The sequence below is a fragment of the Prionailurus viverrinus genome, chromosome B4 (genome assembly GCF_022837055.1).
Source record: "Prionailurus viverrinus isolate Anna chromosome B4, UM_Priviv_1.0, whole genome shotgun sequence".
NCBI lineage: Eukaryota > Metazoa > Chordata > Mammalia > Carnivora > Felidae > Prionailurus > Prionailurus viverrinus.
In genome coordinates this window covers 6047751-6069159 of record NC_062567.1, presented here as the reverse complement: position 1 = coordinate 6069159, position 21409 = coordinate 6047751, and positions in this window count along the sequence as shown.

Here is a 21409-nt window from a genome sequence, read left to right as displayed (position 1 = left end):
ATGAACATAAGGGAAGGGAAGCAAAAATAGTATAGAAGCAGGGAAGGCGACAAAACATAAGAGACTCTTAAATATAGAGAACAAACAGAGGGTTGCTGGAGGGGTTGTGGCAGGGGGGATGGGCTAAATGGGTAAGGGGCTTAAGGAATGTATTGCTGAAGTCACCGTTGCATCATATGTTAACTAACTTGGATGTAAATTATAAAAATTAAATTAAAAAAAAGAAAGAAAAAAAAGAAAAAAAAAATCATACTCTTCAACATAGACAACTAATGGAAGTGGTAGGGGGAAGGGTGAAATAGTTGAAGAGGAGGAAGAGAACACTTAAAGTGATGAGTACTAATGCATAGAATTGTTGAATCACTATATTATACACCTGAAACTAATATAACACTACATTAATTATACTAGAATGTAGAAAAATCAAGTAAATTTTTTAAAAAAAGGTTATTTCTTTGTTGAACTATGTAGGAGTCCAGGTATAATGATTTTAAAGACAATACATGTGTACATATTGATGTATTTAAACATTAATTTACTAGTCAATATTTACAGCTAACTTCTTAATATACAGCATTATTTCAGGCACCAGGAATATAATAGTAAACAAACTGAACTAACTCCCTGACTACATGCAGCTTTCATTTTAATGAGGAGAAACTAGCAGTAAAAATAGATTTAAAATTATATTACATTTTAAAAGGTCATTATGATGATGGAGAAAAACAGGTGAATGGTAAGCCTTTTGACGGGCTTAGAATAAAATGAAGTGGCCTAGACAAATGACTTTTGAGCAGAGACTTGAAAGAACTTAAAAGAATTGAAACAGTAAGTCATGCACATAATTGAGGGTGGGGTGTGGGGGAGGCAGTGTTCCAGGCAGTGAAAGGAGCAAGTGTGAGGCCACAAAGCAAAAATGTGCTAGGCAAGTTCTTGAAAAGTAAGGAGGCTACGATGTCTGGAGCAGAATGAAAGATGAGAGAACATTAGAAAATGAGGTCAGAGAGACAATGGGAAGCCACAAAGACGGTAACGTGTGGTTACATTTTGGACATTTTTAACAGTAGAGCTGATATGGTTAAAAGAAAGAGAGGAATCCAAGATTTTTGGCCTATATGCCAAAAGATGGACTTGACATTAATTGATATGGAAAAAAACTACATATGGACTAGATTTGAGGAGAGGATTTTCTGGTAAATTGAATGCAGGAAGTGGTGAACTAGCAAAGAATATCAGCAAAGAAACTCAGTGGATGCATGCAAAACTAAAGCATATCTACAAAAGATACAGGTGTGGTGTTCCAAAGGGACACATGCACCCCAATGTTTACAGGAGTGCTATCGACAACAGCCAAATTATGGGGTGAGCCCAAATATCCATCAACAGAGGAATGGATAAAGAAGATGTGGTTTGTGTGTGTGTGTATTGCACTACATATATAAATTATACATAAATTATTGCAATACACACACACACACACAGACACACACACAATGGAGTATTGCTTGACAATCAAAAGGAATGGAATCTTGCCAGTTGCAACAATGTGGATGGAACTAGAATGTATTCTGCTAAGTGAAATTAGTCAGAGAAAGACAAATATCTTATGACTTCACTCATATGTGGAACTTAAGATACAAAACAGATGAACATAAGGGAAGGGAAGCAAAAATAATATAAAAACAGGGAGAGGAACAAGACATTAAACACTCTTAAATATACAGAACTGAGTGTTGCTGGAGGGGTTGTGGGTGGCGGAATGGGCTAAATGGGTAAGCAGCATTCAGGAAGACATTTGTTGGGATGAGCACTGGATGTTATATGTAGGGGATGAATCACTGGTTTCTACTCCTGAAATTACTGCACTATATGCTAACTTGAACATAAATTTTAAAAAATAAAGACATTTTAAAAAAGGAAATATCACAAAAAATAAAGAGGATCTAAATCTATAGTGAATATGATTACATTCGCTGGTTATAATAAAAAATGTAAAGAATCATCATAGTATTCTCAAATTATTTATATTTATCATTGAACTATTCAACACACCAGAAGATTGCATAATTTACAACTATCTAATCTATATAAGCCAAACTTTGCTATTAATACATATTATAAAACACACACACATTCCCTTTCAGTCAGGGTAGAAGGCCACAGTACCTTAATATCAAATTGGATGCCTGTGGTGATTCAGAAGACGTTGGGTGTACAGATGCTCCCTGTGTTTCTCAAACCATAGACTGGATAACTGAATAATTTGAAAGTAAGTATAAGATGTCTTATTTGACTCTGAGAGACTTAGTGTGCCTTTCCTTAGAATAAGGACAGTCTTCCATGTAACCATAAAATTATTATCACAACCAAGATACTTAACAGTAATATAGAAATACTATCCAATACACAATCTATGTTCAACTCAGTAGCCCCAAATTATTTATATGTTTGCTGCTTCAATCTAGGATGCAGTCATGTATCCCTCTTTACTTTTGGACTTTAATCTGAACAGCTCCTCTGCCGTTTATGGCTCTGAAATTTTTGTAGAGCCCAGAAAAGTCATCTTGTAGAATGTCTTTGGATTTGCCTGATTATTTACTAATAATTCTTCCCAAGCTTATAATAGGACAAGAGGACTATATAGCTAACATATATTTCCCAAAACATCCTATCAGGAGACATGATGCTAGCTTGTCTCATTAATGCCAATAGTAAATGGCAAAGACAGTACCTGTTAGTCTTTGTAATAACAGGAGTACTTTTCCCCTATTTAAAACATTTATGGATGGATTGGCACTTTCATGGATGTGTGAATATTTTCATCCAACAATTGTTCATCCAATGCTCTTAGCAAACACCTGATTATCTGAATCATATTTTAAATTGGTAGTTGCACAAACGTGATTTGCTAATTCTGTCATTCAGTCTGGATTTATTAACTGGCATTTTTCTCATTTCTCTTTGATTCTATCATTGTAGACATCTGTGTTAGAGTCCATTAATATCATAATATTGCTATTCTTTTTTCATGTTCCATCTGTCAGAAAGTTGAGTATTGGGAGTCCCTTCTAACTGGTTCTTGTTCTCTTGACATCTCTGTGTCAACTGCAAATAGTATCTCCAAGATTTATCTTGACATGGAACAAGGTATTCTCCAATGGGCCCAGAATCCTTGGAAAGGATGGATTTTGCTTAGAAATCAAGATCTAGACTTCTTTATTACATCTTTTAGACTGAGTAATAAAGACTAAGATTAACGCTCCATGATGCCATCACAGTAGGGCTCTGTGAATAAGGCTCAGAAATTAAATTTAAGAGGGGCACCTGAAGGCTCAGGTCACAATCTCATGGTTCGTGGGTTCGAGCCCCACGTCAGGCTCTGTACTGATGCTCAGAGACTGGAGCCTCCTTCAGATTCTGTGTTTCCCTCTCTCTCTGTTCCTCCCCCATTTATGCTGTGTCTCATAAATAAATGAATGTTAAAAAATAAATTGAATTTAAGAAATTATAGGTTCATATTCGCATCACAATGTCAAATCATGCATAAGTTTCTTCCTCATTCTCCACCTTTGAGTCTTCTTTCTCCCGTAGCAAAATATCACTAGATTCACTTATTTACTCTGTCTTAAAGCACACACAGAATAGTTTCAAAAGCTCATGGGTTATTTAGAAAAGTGTTATTTAACCCCTGAATATTTGATGATTTTTTTTTTCAGATATCATTTTGTTACCTTAAGGATCACAACCTTAAGCTGCCTCTTGTCCAGTTTCTAAAAATGGTTGTTTCATCTTTTCCTATAAGCAGTTGTTCAGGGTAAGAGATACCAGTTAACATGATCAGAAGTTGGGTTTTTTTTTGTTGTTTTTTTTTTTTTTTTTTTTTTTTTTTTTTTTTTTTAGTATTTATCTATTTTGATAGAGAGTGCACAGGAGTGGTAAGGGCACAGAGAGGAAGAGACAGCATGAGTGGGGTAGGGGTAGAGACAGAGGGAGAGGAAATTCCAAGCAGATTCCACATTGTTAGCACAGAGCCCACCTGGGGCTTGAACCCACAAACCATGAGATCATGATCTGAGCTGAAATGGAGAACTAGACACTTAACCAGTTGAGCCACCCAGGCACCCTTCACAAGTAGTCTTTTTACACTAGTATTTTAATTTAATGTTTTAAAGATTTTGTGAATATGTAAAAATCTATATATTTCAAAATTCAAAAGCACATAAAATGTAAACTCATGTAAGAATCACTGTGATCCCTATTCCATCTCTTTCCTAATTTTCTCCTATAGTTTTCTCATTAGTTTTTGGTTTCTCATTACTTCCTGTTTTTTTACAAATATCAGCAAATAATGCATTAAAATTTTTCTCTGTTTTTTCTACATGAATTTCACAAACTTTATAAAATGTTTCTACTTATTACGTTTATCAATTCATGGAGATACTTTCCATTTCATCTATCTTTACATTTGCATAATATTTCATTGTTGGTATATAACACAGTTTATTCAACCATTGCCTTTAATATTTTGCTCACACAAATAATGTTCCATATGTTGTTTTGTGTTTGTGGAGAAGTATCTTCAAATAAATTTCTAGAAGTGTGTTTTCTGGGTCAAAGGTAAATGCAAAACTAGTTTTGTTTCATTTTACCAAACTTCTTTCTAAAGAAGTTGCATTACTTCGTAGTCCTACCACGGAAGTATGGCAGTGCCTATGCACTCAAAGTAATTTAAGGATTTTTCTACATATTTTATGGTAATATAATTTATTATAAATCTTATTATATAATGTTTATCTATTTGAGAGAGAGAGAGCGCACACACAAGTGGGGGAGGGACAAAGAGAGGGAGAGAGAGAATCTGAAGCAGGTTCCACGCTGTCAGAGCAGAGCCCAACATGGTGCTTGAACTCATGAATTGTGAGATCATAACCTGAGCTGAAATCAAGAGTTGATGCTTAAGAGAGTGAGCCACCCTGGTGCCCCTAATATATAGCACATTTAACAGGACAAGCAAGTAATATATAGCACATTTAACAGGACAAGCAAGTAATATATAGCACATTTAACAGCACAAGCAAGCTGGAAAATCATGAAGAAGAAATCATGAAGCAGAGCACTAATCAGTATAAAAACGTATATGCTGTGTATCATTTAAAAAGTTTGGTTTTGTCAAATGAATAGAGAAAGAGATCTGTATGTAAGAAGTGACCCTTAAAGAGGAACATGTATATACCCTGCTCTAAACAACACTACTCCTTCGAGTACACCAGAGCTAAATTCTTTTACATGTGTACAAGAATGTACACAGCAATGTTATGTGAAATAGCCAAAATTGAGAAACATACAAAACACGCATTATAATAAAAAATGTTTGAAAATTTATACAATTTTATGCAGCATGGAAAATGAATGAGCATACATTTATACATGGAATAACACGGATAAATCTTGTGAATAATTCAAACAATGTTGAATGAAAAAATCTAAACTCAGAAGACTATGATGGCATGGTAACATGTTTATAAAACAGAAAATAAGGAAAGTATAATTGTGTATGTTTTACGTTGTGTAGTGTTTCATGAACTTCTTTTTACCATTGCTGGGAAATAGTTCAGACAAAATCTGCAACAGTGGTACCCTTACTGAGACGCAAGGCATTCTGAAGAAAATACACCAATAGTTTTATTGTTATAGATCATGAATGAGTTATTGAATTCCCTGGTGGTTTTTCCATTAGGTTTATGATGATTCATAATTTTTACATAGACCATGTGATGGACACTGCTAGTGTTTTGCTCATCTCTCTCCAGATACTATTCCCTGTTTCTTTATGTTTCTTTTCAGGCTTTTCTACCTTATTGATTATAAAGGCTCTTAACTATATTGCCTTCAGATGATTACCATTAGCCTAATAGGATCGCTTTAAGTCTTTGCACACAGAACCAGCAGTACCTGCAAGTTCATTTCCCCCTGGGGTGGCCCTTACCTAATGAAAATAAATCAATGAAAAGAGAAATATTTCTGTTGGACATTTCTTCCCCATCTCCTTGCTAGCTCTCTCTCCTATCCTTGCCCTCCAATACTGGAATAGATTAGGTTCTTAGTCTTTGGCCTTCTTCCCTTTGTTATCAATATTTAGTACTTCTATGAATACATACTCCCTCATGGTTATGTGATCATGCTTCTTAAAATTATATCTTTTGCTTAAAATTCTGTATCACACTTCAGACTTGTATATCAGACTGTCTCATTAGCATCTCCCCTTGGATGGAGATGTTGATTCAACAAATCTCACAGTGAGAGCCTAATATTCCTCATAAACTTATTTTTGTTACAATGTTCCTATTTCAGTATATTCTTCCAACTTCTCAGGCCAAACCATCATGAAGTTTTGGCATTTCTCCTGCAGCAAAGGGTTAACTCACTCAATCAGACTTGTTCAAATCCTACACATTCCAAAGAAATATTTGTCTTCAGGACTAAGGCTATTTTTGTACATTTGAGACCTTGGGCCATTTCTGTACCAGTGTGATCATATAAGTCTGTCCTAACAATGTGATTTATGGTGTATTAGTTGGAGTTCTGCAGAGAGACAGGATCAATAAGATATATAAAGATACACAAGAGGAGACTTATTATAGGAATTTACTCTCATGGTAAGGAGGCTAAGAAGTCCAATGATCTGCCATCTGCAAGCCAGAGAACGCAGAAAGCCAGTGCTGTAATTCAAAACAAGTCCAAGGGCCTGAGACCCAAGAGACTGATGGTGTAAATTCCAGTCTGAGACCAAAACCCTGAGAACCAGCAACACTGATGTCTGAAGGCAGAATATGAATGTTTCAGCTCGAGCAGAGAAAGCAAATTTTCTTTCTCCCCCCTTTTTGTTCTATTCAGGCCCTCAGCAGATTAGATGATGCCCACTGGCATTGGTGAAGCTAATGTTCTTTACAAATGCTAACCTTATCCAGAGGCACCCTCAAAGACACATCCAGGAACGTTTACTAGGGATTATAAAAACAATCCACTCGTCTCAAATTGATGTATTGGGTAAATGGAATCTCAATCAAAATAAAGATCAAGAATAACATAAAATAATCTTGAAGAAGAGTGGAAGACTACTGTGTAATAAAATTGTCAGAAAGCTACAGAAGGACATGGATAGAGAAATAGACCAATGAAAAAGATCATCAACAAAGAGACTCACATGTCTATGGATACAGCTGAAGAGAAATGCTTGTCAATTGAAAAAATGCTAATTGAATATGTGTAGGGATAAAATGTATTTTCACCTACACATCACACTATATACAGAAATCAGTTCCAGATGGATTCTAATCTAAATGAGAGAGATAAAACAATGGATCTTCTACAAGGAATCACAGGAGAAAATCTTCTTGATTTAAGGTAAGCAATGTTATCTTAAACAAGAACAATATTAATAATTGGGAAAGAATTAAAATCAGCAATGCAAGTCTATAAAAAAACAAAACCAAAAAACAAACAAAAAAACAAAAACAAAAAAAACAACTATCATTTATGGAGTGAAAAGGCAAACTTAACAGAAAAAAACAGGCCAGGGACTTGAACGGAGGATATTGAAATGGATAATAAATAGAGAGTTTGGAGAGGAGCTAGTGATGGGAATATCTATGGAAAAGCATTGCAGGTAGAGGGAATTTCAAGTCCACAGTCCTTAAACACTTGAATACCTGATACATTCAACCAACAACAAAGCTGTTATGCTTTGTTCTCTCTCAGCCCCTTCCACAGTAACATAATTGGCAACCTAAAGAGATAAGACCTGTCCTGTTCACTGATGTGACCCCAGTAGTTAGACTTGTACCTGGTGTATAATATAAAAGCTCACTAAACATACATAGAATGAATGAAGGAATAAATGAATAAAAGAGACACATCCAGTTTCCCTGTTTTTTTCATTAGGACATCTCTGTTATTTTATTAGTGGTATAAATCTTTATTATGGCTCACATAATTAAAGCATGACAGCTTCTGACCAGGATTCTATTTCTTAAAGCGTTTTTTGGTGGAGCATTAGTTTTACAAATGCTCATAAAAAAAAGTAGGTCTTGCAATTGTATATGGAAACTCTGCTTACCATATCTCCTACTTGAAAAAATTACACTGCACTTTAGCATATTAAAATAGTTTTAAAAGCACATAAAATATATAAAAGCATATGAAAATGTAAAATACCAAAGCTGCAGACTGAGAAGTTCTATGATTTAAAAATATTCCCATTATAGCTTTTTCAGGTATTTCCCAGATTGATTTGATCCTGAAACCCTTTTAACTTTGTGTCTATTAACATTTTAGGAAAGTCAGTGTTCTACTACATACATGGGGTAATCAGAAAAAAAAAACACTGATAAACAAGTCTTGCTTTTACTAGTTGGGCTGAGTCAGTGCAGAATGAAGGTCAAAGACACAGTAAGAAGTAGCTTATAATGTGATAAGGAATCCAGAGAACCCCTCTTCTTGTCCTTTTCCTTTGGCAAGGTTTTAGGTAAGAGCCACGTCTTGAAGGGGGGAAATGGGTTAATGCAGCAAAGAATGAAAAAATAAAATGAAACATAGTGTCAAGATTCCCAAAGAACCAGTTCTAAAACTCCTGTGGCTTTCAAAGACCATAAAAGAGTCTAAATTCAAAATGAAAGTGAATTGAGGCACGTTCCATTGGGACGACACCAAGTGCTGAGTATCATCTCCTGCAGTCCTTGCCTAACACAGAGAGAAGGCAGATTTTCTTTATAGCTGTAATAAAACATAAAAGGAAGGATGAAAAGAAGTGGAGAATCACTAGCGATTATCCTCATAGCTGAGTATTTGTTGTGTGGCGGAAAGGGCATTTGGTGGTCTGATAAATGACTCTTACATTTCCCCTTTTCTCATAATGTGACTTTGAAATTGCTCCCACATTTCACAAGTGTTCCCCATATATTTTCAAGTCCAATATTGCCTTTTCTGAGATGTGACTCTGGTTATATTCAGGATCCGTGCTTTCCTAGAAGATTAAGCATTCTTAATAGCACGTTTTGCTACCGGAAGAAAAAAAAATCTCTTTTTACTCAGCATTACACAAACAAGTCATATCTAATTCTCAGAAGTAAAAGTGCCATAAAAGATATATGCATATACATTCTTTCAGCTAAATTGGTACCATAAAGCTGTATTGCAAATATGAGTAATGTTTTTTTCTTCAGTGATGTTTATAGCAATACAGTACAGTTCAGAGACATTTTGGTTTCTTCTACCTTTGGAGGATAAGGCATTAAAGGAAATTATTACTCTATATTATCGAAGATAAAATTGTTGGGTTATGGCATTTTTAATATGGTGAACCTAGGCCAAATGTTGAAGCTAGCATTTATTTTATTGCTTTCAACATCTCTTGTTTAAAGGCTCTCAGAAATGAAAAATTTCAGTGAAGGCCATATTGAAGTTTATTGATATAATCTCTATAAAGTAAAATCTCAATAAAAATTTATGTCACCTATTTAATGAGAAGACAGGAAATGGAATCATTCTTGGAGACATTTTTAAATGGCCAATCAGGTATAATTTAACTATCGTGTGGTTTTCTTTACACTAGTAGAGATTACAGGATGTGTTTTCAGGAGAAGTATTCACTTGACACCTTTTTATTCTACAGAGAACTAAACGGAAGTTATTATGACATTCCACACTACACTGATTGTAGTAAAACAATTCAATTCTGCAGTTAAAATGTTACCTGGGGTCTATAAAAATATATTAATTCTCCCCCTATCTTCCTATGGTTCAATGGTTCTTAAAGATCTCTGCATACTACAATACATATGTGATAAGGAAAATGTATGTGATTAAAAGATCTATGGGGGAACTGCTGCTGTTATAAAATGTTGGAGAGGAATTGTGTTGAGTTGTATTAAAAGTTAAGTTTGGAGACAAAAACAATGAACTTTTGTTGTGGCTTTTCTCGTAATTTGTATAACTAAATGTGTGAATAAAATAAACCTTTTTAAGTTCTTCATCAGTAAGTAAAAATTACACTCTGGTCACACGGATGTTATGCTAAAAGTTTTCACAAATGACTTGGGGAAAGTGTATGTATATATGTATGCATATTTTATATACTAAAATTTTAATTACATATTTATACAAAATATGTATTCAGCAAAGAAATGCTAATCAGTAATATCTGTCCACTAAAATTTTAGGGAAAAAAGCCCACATTCTACCACAGTTTGCCTCCAATCAAATTTACTGTGCATTTATCTATCAAACAGGCAACTTATTTGTCCAGTAAGGAGAGATTCTCCCATGTACCTGAACAATGATTTCAGTGTCTCCTTAGGAACTATGACCTCTTCTTTCCATGTATGCTCTTTCAGGACAACCTTTTCCACTATTTTGACAAAACAGTAATGTGTCCAACATTTTGTAACTAAATATGTATCATGAAATACAAATACCACTTGTCTAAATTCACTGGACAACCCCCTCCCCTCCTTGGTTGTCCTATAAACACATCAAATCCAATTTCCTCCAACCAGCATTATTAAAGCCATCAGTGCTTGGCCCAGATATCGGAGAGTATTCACTGGTCAGACAGTTCACGAGTGAGGGGAAGTCATTGTGCCCTGTCTTCTAAGGGGAAGGTGGACCCTTCTGTGCCATCAACTGACTCATTAGAATATACTCATATCAGAAGCATTTGCCTCTAAAGTTATGTTACCAGATTAAGCAAACAGAACACAAGATTCCCAGTCAATCTTGGATTTTGGATCTGAACACACACGTGTGAACACACACAAGCATACAGACACTCCATACAGCACATCTCATATAGTATTTGCAACATATTTATAACAAAAATATTTATTATACGATATTAAGAATTACCTAGGCATCTTTTACTTTACCTTGCAATCCTGAATCTAAAGACAACTTGCACATATACTCTTGGGTTTATATCTAGATAAAGCAGAAATGAAGGCTGAAGATGTTTGTTTCTTAGTTTGGGCTATGCATAGTGTTACCTACATTTGAAACTTTTGTATAGATTTGTTGTACAATATATAATTAAATCTTTCCTAAGTTTTACTGATTAGTGCTTGCTGATAGTTTGGATAATGCTTACAGAATATTTTCCATCCTAAGACTATGTTTGATTATTCAGAGAGAAATTTTATTCCCCACCCCAAATATATTCCTCTTTCTAGCTCATCCAGAAACTGAGAAGTAGAGGGGTGCCTGGGTGGCTCAGTCAATTGAGCCTCCAACTTCGGCTCAGGTCATAATATCACGGTTCGTGGGTTTGAGCCCCATGTCGTGCCCTGTGCTGACAGCTCAGAGCCTGGAGCCTGCTTCTGATTCTATGTCTCTCTCTTTCTCTGTCCCTCCCCGCTCACGGTCTGTCTCTCTCTCTCTCTCTCTCTCTCTCTCTCTCTCTCCCTCTCAAAAATAAGTAATAAACATTAAAAACAATTAAAAAAAGAAACTGAGAAGCAGAAGTATGTCCTGTACATTTACCAATCAACTTAACCCAATTACATTGGGCATGCTTATTTCATAAATAGGGACCAAATAACATTTTAAAAAGTCTCAGTACTGACACTCAATTCTCTATACGTTAATTTTTTTAATGTTTATTTTTGACAGAGAGAGAAAGAGAGAGAGAGAGAGAGAGAGAGAGAGAGAGAGAGAGAGAGAGAGCGCGAGCGAGCATGAATGGGGGAGGGTCAGAGAGGGAGGGAGACACAGAATCTGAAACAGGCTCCAGGCTCTGAGCCGTCAGCACAGAGCCCTATGCGGGGCTCGAATTCACGAACCGCGATATCATGACTTGAGCCAAAGTTGGATGCTCAAGCGACTGAGCCACCCAGGCCCCCCTCTATACGTTACTTTAAATAAGAATTTAATATCCCTAAAATAAATTCAGCATCTATTTCCTTCTGGCTCTCCGTACACTATGAATTTGCTCCTATCTCTATACAATTTTTGGCAGGCTGCTCACTAGCTTCCACTTTAGTACAGCCTGCTTACTCCACTATTTAAATAAGTTCCCCTGCCCCAATGACAAACACTTCTGTCAAAAGTTCCAAAGTTCTAGCCTCTAATACTCTCTTCATCTCTGAATGCTTACTGTACCTCTAGCATCATCCACCTGCATTCACATTTGAGTCTAATTCATCACTGATCCTTAGCTACTTTTGCTGTGGAATCTTACTTGCACAAACATTTTATAAGATCATGCAGAGGAAAGCTAGCTTACCACTTATTATATGATACCACACACAGCACAATGCACTCCAATAAATTCTCGATGAATGAGTTACTTATTCACGTCTTGTAAACTTTTGAAACAAAAAAAATTAGGAGTTACATTTTACTTTGAGATTATATTTACAAATGTGTAGCATGCATAAAATAAACTAATGTACATGAACCACCGCTGTCCTTGTAACTATTTCTTGATTCTGTCACATTCCAATGAAGTGTAACAACTCTGACTTTAGAAAATTTTTGAAATGAAAAAAAGCATAAGAAAAAATAAACCACTCATAATTCTAGTCTTCCCCTGTAGTCCTTGTAAAGCAAGTGATCCATTTCCTTTCTTCTCTGAACATGAAATATTAAAAACCAAAGTTTATGTAAAATTTGAATCTGTTTTCTTCACATGGGATTATTGTGAGCATTTATTCCATTTTATTAAATTAGATGCATGGGGCTGAATAATTGTGTCGTGATCTTTAAAAGATAAATAGCTATTATATATAAGATTTTTGAGCATGTAGCCATGACTACAATTTGAATAATTCCTTATTAGAATTAGCGATACATGGTCAAAGTCATGCTTTATTTAATCTTTTGATGCAAATTTACAAACTTATTTCCAGAAGGTTTGTGGCAATTACATTCTCATTAGCAGTCCATTTTAACACACTCTGATAAATAACATTTTGTCCATTGTTTACCAATTTTACATGTGAAATAGCACATTATGTTCATTTAACTTGTGTTTCTTTATTATATTTTAAAGTAAGTGCACATTTACATGTTTTACTTTTATTTCAAGAGAAGAGGTCTTTACAAGTTAATTATACATGTTGGTTGTCCTTAGTGTTGCAAACAGTTTTCATATTTGGCATTAGCCTTCAGAGCTTTGAAAGGAGTGATAAAGCATAATGGTTAAGAGTGCACTTCCTGTGTGCTATGATCACTCACATATATAAGTGGACTTCTTTGTGCCCATGTTTCTCCACATGTAAAAGGAGGGTGATACTAATAACTATTTCATAAGGATTTTTAAGAATAAATTAGTACATGTATATAGCATCTTAGTTTCCAATAAATATTATCTATAATTAGGTACAGAGATTTTTTAACAGCATTCACTGAGATATAATTCACACAGTATATAATTCACTCAGAATGTTCAAAATTCAATGACTTTTAATATATTCACAAGATTGTACAACCATTGCCACAATCAATTTAAGTCAGGATTAGAATTTAGAATATCTTCATCACTCCAAAAAGAAATCCTGCAATTCTTAGCCATAATTCCCCAACTCTACTCAGCCCTTGGAAACCACTAATTTACTTTTCATCCCTACAGATTTGCCTGTTACTGACATTTTATTTAAATGGGACTATACAGTATCCAATCCTTTGTGTCCGGTTTCTATCACTTAGCATATGTTTTCAAGATTTATTTCTCGAATGTAATAGTCCTTAGTTGTTTTTTATGATTCAATAATATTCCATTATATCAATTTACTGCATTTTATTTAGTAATCGGTTGATGGACATTTGATTGTTTTCCACTTTTTGGTTACTACGAATGATGCTGCTATAAACATTAAAACAAGTTTTTATGTAAGCATGTTTTCATTTCACTTGGATGTATACTAAGTAGTTGAATTGCTAAGTCATATGGTAGCTATAAGTTTAATATTTCAGGAACCTCAAGAGCACTTACCAGAGCCACTGCACCATTGTGTACTCATACCAGAAATGTTTGAGGGTTCCAGATTCTCTTCCTATTCGTCAGCATTACGTGTCATTTTGATTACAGCCATGTTAGTGGGTACAAAGTGTCATCTCATAGTTTTGCATTCCCATTGTGGATTATGATGTTGAACATCTTTTCATATGCCTTCTATTAAGTATCTTTAGAAAAGTATGGATTCATATCCTTTGCCCATGTTTTGGTTGGGCTACTTGCCTTTTTGTTAGTAAGAATTCTTTTTAGGAGTGCCTGGGTGGCTCAGTCAGTGGAGCATCTGACTTGACTTTGGTTCAAGTCATGATCTCATGGTTCCTGGGTTCAAGCCCCGCATCAGACTTGCTGCTGTCAGCACTTTAGACAGCACTTTAGAGCCCACTTTAGGTCCTAGTTCCCCCTCTCTCTGCCCCCCCCCACTCAAGCTCTCTCTCTCAAAAATAAATAAAACATTTTAAAAAATAATTATTTGTATATTTTAGATTCAAATCCTTTCTCAAAGACACGATTTGCAAATCTAGCCTTCCATTCTGAAGGCTGTAAAAGTGTCATTCTTTGCAACATAAACATTTTTAACTTGGATAATATCTCATTTAGCTATTTTTATTTTTGCTCCCAGTGTTTTGGTGTCATAGCTAAGAAATCATTGCCTAATCCAAGGTCACGAAGGTTTAAACTGTGTTTTATTGTAGAACTTTAATAGTATTAGCCCTTTATACTTAGGTTTTTGATTCATACAATTTTTGTATATGGTGTGAAATAGTGGACCAAATCAACTCTTTTATGTTTTAAATGTGTATTTATTTTTGAGAGAGAGAGCAAGAGCAGGGGAGGGACAGAGAGACAGGGAGATAGAAAACCCCAAGCAGGATCCGCAATGTGAGTGCAGAGCCTGATGCGGGGTTCGAGAGATCATGACCTGAGCCAAAATCAAGAGTCGGACACCTAACCAACCAGGTGCCCCAGTACAAACACATTCTTTTGCATGTGGATATCAGTTGTCTCTACACTATTGGTTAAAAAGACTATTCATTCTCCATTGAATGGTCCTGTCAGGCTTGTCAAAATTTAGTTGATTGTAAATGTGAACTTATTTCTGTACTCTCAATTTCCGTACTACTGATCTACATGTCAGCCCTTATGCAAGTGAAGCACTGATTACTGTAGCTTTGTAGCCAGATTTGAAATGGGAAAGCAGGACTCCTTCAACTTACTGCTTCTTTTATAAACTTGTTTTGGCTGTTCTGGGTCCCTTGGTATTCCTCATGAAGTTTATGAATAGCTCATCAATTTAGGCAAAGAACACAGTTGGATTTTGATAGGGTTTGTGGTGAAATTTTACATCGATTTTGGGAGTTCTACTGTAATATTAAATCTTATTATCCATTAATTGGTGACATATTTCCATTACTTTTGATCTTTAATTTCTATCAACAAAGTTTTACAGATTTCAGAGTTGTCCAATATCATGTTGTCCAACATAAACTGCAGTGGTCTAGTACAATGTTGAAAAGACTGTCAAGGGAAGATATCCTTGCCATGTTACTCACCTTAGGGAGAATGTTTTCGGTCTTTCTCCACCAAGCATAATGTTTGCTGTGAGTTTTTAGATGGACTTATTACATCAAACCATTCCTTTCTATTCTTAACTTTTTTTTTTTTTTACCATGAAGGAATATGACATTTTGTAAGATTCTTTTTTCATGTCCAAAGAGATGTCATGTAATCTTTGTCCTTTTTTCTGATATATTACATTAAATGATTTTTGGATGTTAAGCCAACCTTGTATTTTATGGTATAAATCCCACTTGGTGATAGTTTATAATACTTTACAGGTGTTGGCAGATTCAGTTTGCTCATATTTTAGCCAGGATTCTGTGTTTAAATTTATAAAATACATTGCTCTGTACTTTTATCTTAAAGTCTTCACCTGGTTTTGATACCAGGATAATACTGGCCTCAGATAATAAGTTAGTATTTGTTTACTCTTCTATTTTTTGTATGATTTATGAAGAATTAAATCTTGTCAAATGTTTGATAGTATTCACCAATAAAGATATCTGGTCCTGGACATTTCTTTCTGGGCAGATTTTACCTACTAACTAAGGCTTTTTATTGTTATAGGCTGCTATGGAATGAACTGTATTCACCTTAAATTCCTGTGTTGAAGCCCTAACCACCAATGTGACTACGCTTGGAGAGAAGGATGATCAGGAAGTAAGTAAGGTTAAATGAAGTCTTCATGATGGGACCTCGATATAACAGTATGTGTCCTTTTAAGAAGAGGCACCAGGGAGCTCTCATTCTCTTTCTCTCCATGCATGACAAAGAGGTCATATAAGCACACTGGTGAGGTGGCTGCAACCTATATGAGGAAGAAGTCTCATCAGAACTGACCGTACTAGCATGCTGATCTCAGACTCCCAGACTCCAAAGCTGTCAGAGAATAAATGTTTGTTGTTTAAGTCATCCAGCAGATGCTATTTTGTTATGGCAGCTCAAGCAGACTAACATAGAGACCTACTATGATTTTCCCTTTCTTCTTAATTCAGTTTCAGTAGTTTGTCTTTTTATGAATTTATTCATTTAATAAAAGTCAATTAATTTGTATACATTTCATTGTATTCTTACAATCTTTTTAAAAAATATGTATTTCTGTAGGGACACCTGGGTAGCTCAGTCGGTTAAGCTTCTCACTTCGGCTATGCTGACAGCTCAGAGCGTGGAGCTGGCTTCAGATTCTGTGTCTCCCTCTCTCTCTGCCCCTCCTCCACTCATGCTCTCTCTCTCTCTCTCTCTCTCTCTCTCTGAAAAGTAAATAAACATCACACACACATACACACACACATATATATGTATGTGTATATATATATATATATATAATATATATATATACAGAAATAAATATTTCTGTAACATAAGTAGTAATGTCCCTTCCTTCATTCCTGATTTTAGTAATTTGAATCCTCTTTTTCCTGGTTGGTCTATCTTGAGGCTTGTCCATTTTTTTTTAATTGTTTTTTTAAATATTTATTTTTGAGACAGAGAGAGACAGAGCATGAACAGGGGATGGTCAGAGAGTGAGGGAGACGCAGAATCCAAAACAGGCTCCAGGCTCTGAGCTGTCAGCACAGAGCCCGATGCGGGGCTTGAACTCACGAACCGCGAGATCATGACCTGAGCCGAAGTCGGACGCTTAACTGACTGAGCCACCCAGGCGCCCCGAGGCTTGTCAATTTTGTTAATCTTCAGATTTTGGTTTGTTGATTTTTCTCCTTTGTTTTCTATAGTTAATATGTTTCTCCCTTAAAATTATTTACTTCCATTTGCTTTGAGTTTACTCTTCTTTTCCCCATGTCTTAAGATGGAAGGTCAAGATGTTGATTTGAAAGTCTGTTTTTGTTTTGTTTTGTTTTCATATCTATAAATTTCCTTGTAAACTCTGTTCTACCTGTGTACTGTAAGTTTTGGTAAATAATGCTTACTTTTCATTAATCTCAAAGAATTTTTTAATTTCTCTGATAATTTCCTCTTTGTCCCACTGGCTATCTAATGGCGTTCTTCACATTTGTGTGTTTCCCAAGTTTTATTCGGGTTTGAATTTCTAACTTCATTCCATTATGATCAGAGAACGCTATTTCAACCCATTTAAATTTGTTCATGTTTATGACCTAGAATATGGTTTACCCTGGAGAGTGTTTCATGTGCACTTGAGAACAATGTTTACTCTGCTCTTCCTTGGTAGACTATACATAGAAGTCTGTTGGGTCTACTATTGTGCAAGTCTTTGATTTCTTTGCTAAGATTCTGTTTTTTTTTTTTCCTAGTCATTATTAAAAGTGGGGAATTGAAATCTCCAACCATTATTACTGAATTATCTACTTGTTCCTTCAAGTCTGCCAACATTTGCTTCACATATGCCGAGGATCTGTTGTTAGGTGCATATGTTTGTTTCTATTATATCCTTTAGAGGGACTGACTCTTTTATCATTATAAAATGTCCTTATAAAGTCCATTTTGTCTGAAATTAGTATAATAATCCGGCTTTCTTTTGATGGTTGTTTAAATGATTTATTTACATCTATCTTCTTAGTTTTCACCTACATGTACCTCTGAATCTACAGTATATCTTCCACAGATAGTTTATAGATGGATCTTGAATGTTTTTATCCATTGTAACAATCTCTGACTCTTCATTTGTGGTTTAATTAAACTTAATGTTATTATATATCTGGATTTACATTTGCCAATTTCCTTTCTGTTATTTATATGTTTTATGTGACTTGTTTTTTTTTTCTCCTTTCCTGCTTTATTTTGCATTAAATGAATATTTTCTAGTATAACATTTTAATTCCTTTAAAGATTTTTCCATTATATTTTTGAATTATGTTTTTAGTGGTTGTGCCAGGGCTTATCCTATGTATCTTACTAAAAATCTATTTTAGAGTTATACTAATTCTAATGAGATACAGAAATATTACTTCTATAATACTCTATTCCGTCTTCTCCAATTTTTTTTTTATTTTTTATTTATACTTATAAATACACATATGTACATAACAGAAACATGTTACTTTATACATTTAAAGGCACTTTATAACATTTATGTCTATTAAAGAAACTGAGAAAAAAAAGAGAACAAGTATGTTTTTAGGGCTTGCTATGCTTCCCTTCTTATTTACCATTTCTGGATTTCTCCATTTGTTTCTGTGGATTCCAGTTATATCTGGTATTGTTTTCTTCAGAACAGCTTTTCTCCCACCCGGCTCCTTTGTGTTATTACTTTAAAACATACTACATCTCTATATGTTATAGGCCTGGGGATACACTATTAGAGATATTGTTTTATACAATTTCTTTTAAATCAAGAGAAAAAAAGAAATATGCCTTTACATTGTCTTTTATGATTACATAATTATTTTTGCTGTTGCTCTTTGTTTTCTTGTGTGGACTCAATTTTCCATCTGAGATCATTTGCTTTCAGCCTGAAGAACATCCATTTCTTGTAAGGCAGATCTGCCGGCAACAAATCTCTCAATTCTTGTTTACCTTGGAGTGTATTTTGTCTTCATTTTTTAAAGACAGGTTTGCTGAAGACAAGATTCTTTGTTGATAGTTCTTCGTGTTCTTTCAGTATTTTTTCATATGTCATCCTACTGTTTTCTGGATTCCTTTGCTTCTGCTAAAAAGTTGGCTGTTAATCTTATTGGGATTCCCTAATAACCTAGGAGTTATTTTTCTCTTGCTACTTTGAAGATTTACTTCTTGTCTTTGGCTCTCAACATTTTTACAACGATATGTCTATTTTTAAATCTTTGTTCATTTATCCTTCTTGGAGTTCACTGAACTTCATATTTTTTAAAAACTTTGGGAGGTTTGCAGACATTATTTTTTGAGTATTTTTTTCTCCTCTATTTTTCCTTTTATCTTCGTGTATTCCATTACACATATATCGGTCCTCTTAGAAGTCTCCCACATTACTCTGAGGCTCGGTTCTTTTCATTCTCCCCCCACCACCATTTTTCTGATATATAAAATCCACTGATCTTTCTTGAAGTTTGCTAATTCTTTCTTGTGACAGTTCACATCTATTGATGAACCTCTCTGATATTTCACTTCAGTTACTGTACATTTCAATTCTAAAATTTCTATTTGAATCTTTGGAAATAATTTCTATATCTTTACTGATATTCTCTGAGGTTACATTGCCATCATACCCATACTCTCCTTGTGTCTGTAATCATGGTTTATTTTCTCTCTTTTAATATATTTATTGTGACTGCATGTGAATCTTTGTTAAATCTGACATCTGGTCACTCTTACCAGCAGTTTTACTGTCTCTTTTTTCCCCAACATACACATGATACTTTCTTGTTTGATGTTTCATAATTGTTTTGTTGCAAAAGAAATATTTTAAATAATACAGCAAGTCTTGGTATTTATATCCTATACACACTCACCACTGCCCCACCCCCTAAAATTGGCCATTTCTCCAAAAAGCCCTGTATTGGAGAATGGTTTTAGAAACTATTATCTGGGTGACAGTTGTATGCCATTGCTACTGGGTTGCTGTTGTTTCAAGACCCTCTTAGCTAACACAACAAGGAGATATATATGCATATACTAACCAGAGCATATACACATATCTGTAAATAAATCTATGTGAATCTGTATCTACATTAAGTCAAACATGAGTTCTTACCAATTTTCCCAATACTGATCTATTATCACATCAATCATTCTAGACTCTTTTCCTTCCCTATGTATAAATTTCCACTTCAATGGTGAGAAATCTGGCCCCTACTAGTCATCATCCATTATTTAATTGCTGGATTCTAGTGTACATGTATAGCAGTATCAGAATTATTAACCTGTAACCCCTGGGATCACCTTATCAACTAAAGTACATTGGGTTATATGCAGTTCATTCTGTCTTTAGTTTTACAGACTCCTTTCATTTTGAAAATTACTTAGATCAGCACCTTTTCCCCGACTCCCTTCAGTGAGGTTGTTTCATACATTTCTAATACCATTAGATTCTATTGTCACAGTCTGCATTCCTTCTTGAGATCCCCTGACCTGCTAAGTGATTTTTTTTTAATTTATACCTAAAGTCCACTCTTTGTTCTGTAGAGTTCTATGGGTATTGACAATTGCATATTGTCATGAATCCGCCATTAGAATATCATACAGAATAGTTTCACCACCTTAAAACTCCCTGTGCTTTACCTATTCATCTCTGCCAAGTCCCTATTAACTAGTTAGTGGTCAATTTACTGTCCCATATAGGTCATCTGCCTATTCCAGGGTGTCATCTAACTGGAATTGCCCAGTATTGTCCAGACTGGCTTACTCAACTTAACAGTATGCATTTAAGGTTCTTCATGTCTTTTCATGGCTTCCAAGATCATTTCTTTTTTTTTTTCCTCCCTGAGTGACATGCTATTTGTATGAATCAACCACCATTTATTTAACCATTTATGTATTAAAGGACACCTTGGTTGCTCTAGGTTGATTATGAATACAGCTCCTATAAGATCACATACAGCTTTTTTGTGAACGTACATTTCCAAGTTAACTGGGTAAACCCTGGGTGTATGACTGCGGCTTTTTATAGTAAAACAAAGACAAAAACAGTCAAACTCTCTTCCAAAGTAGCTGTACCATTTTGCATTTTCACCAGCAGCGAGTAAGAGTTCCTGCTTCTCTAAATCATCATCACTATATGGTATTGCCATGTTTTTTTGTTTTTAGAAAATCTATGTAGGAGTATCTCATTATTGCTTTAATTTTCAATATGCTAATGACAATACTGAGCATCTTTTCCTGTGCTTACTTACCACCTGATGTGTTTGGTGAGATTTACATTAAGTTCTTTAGCCCATTTTGTAACTGGGTTCT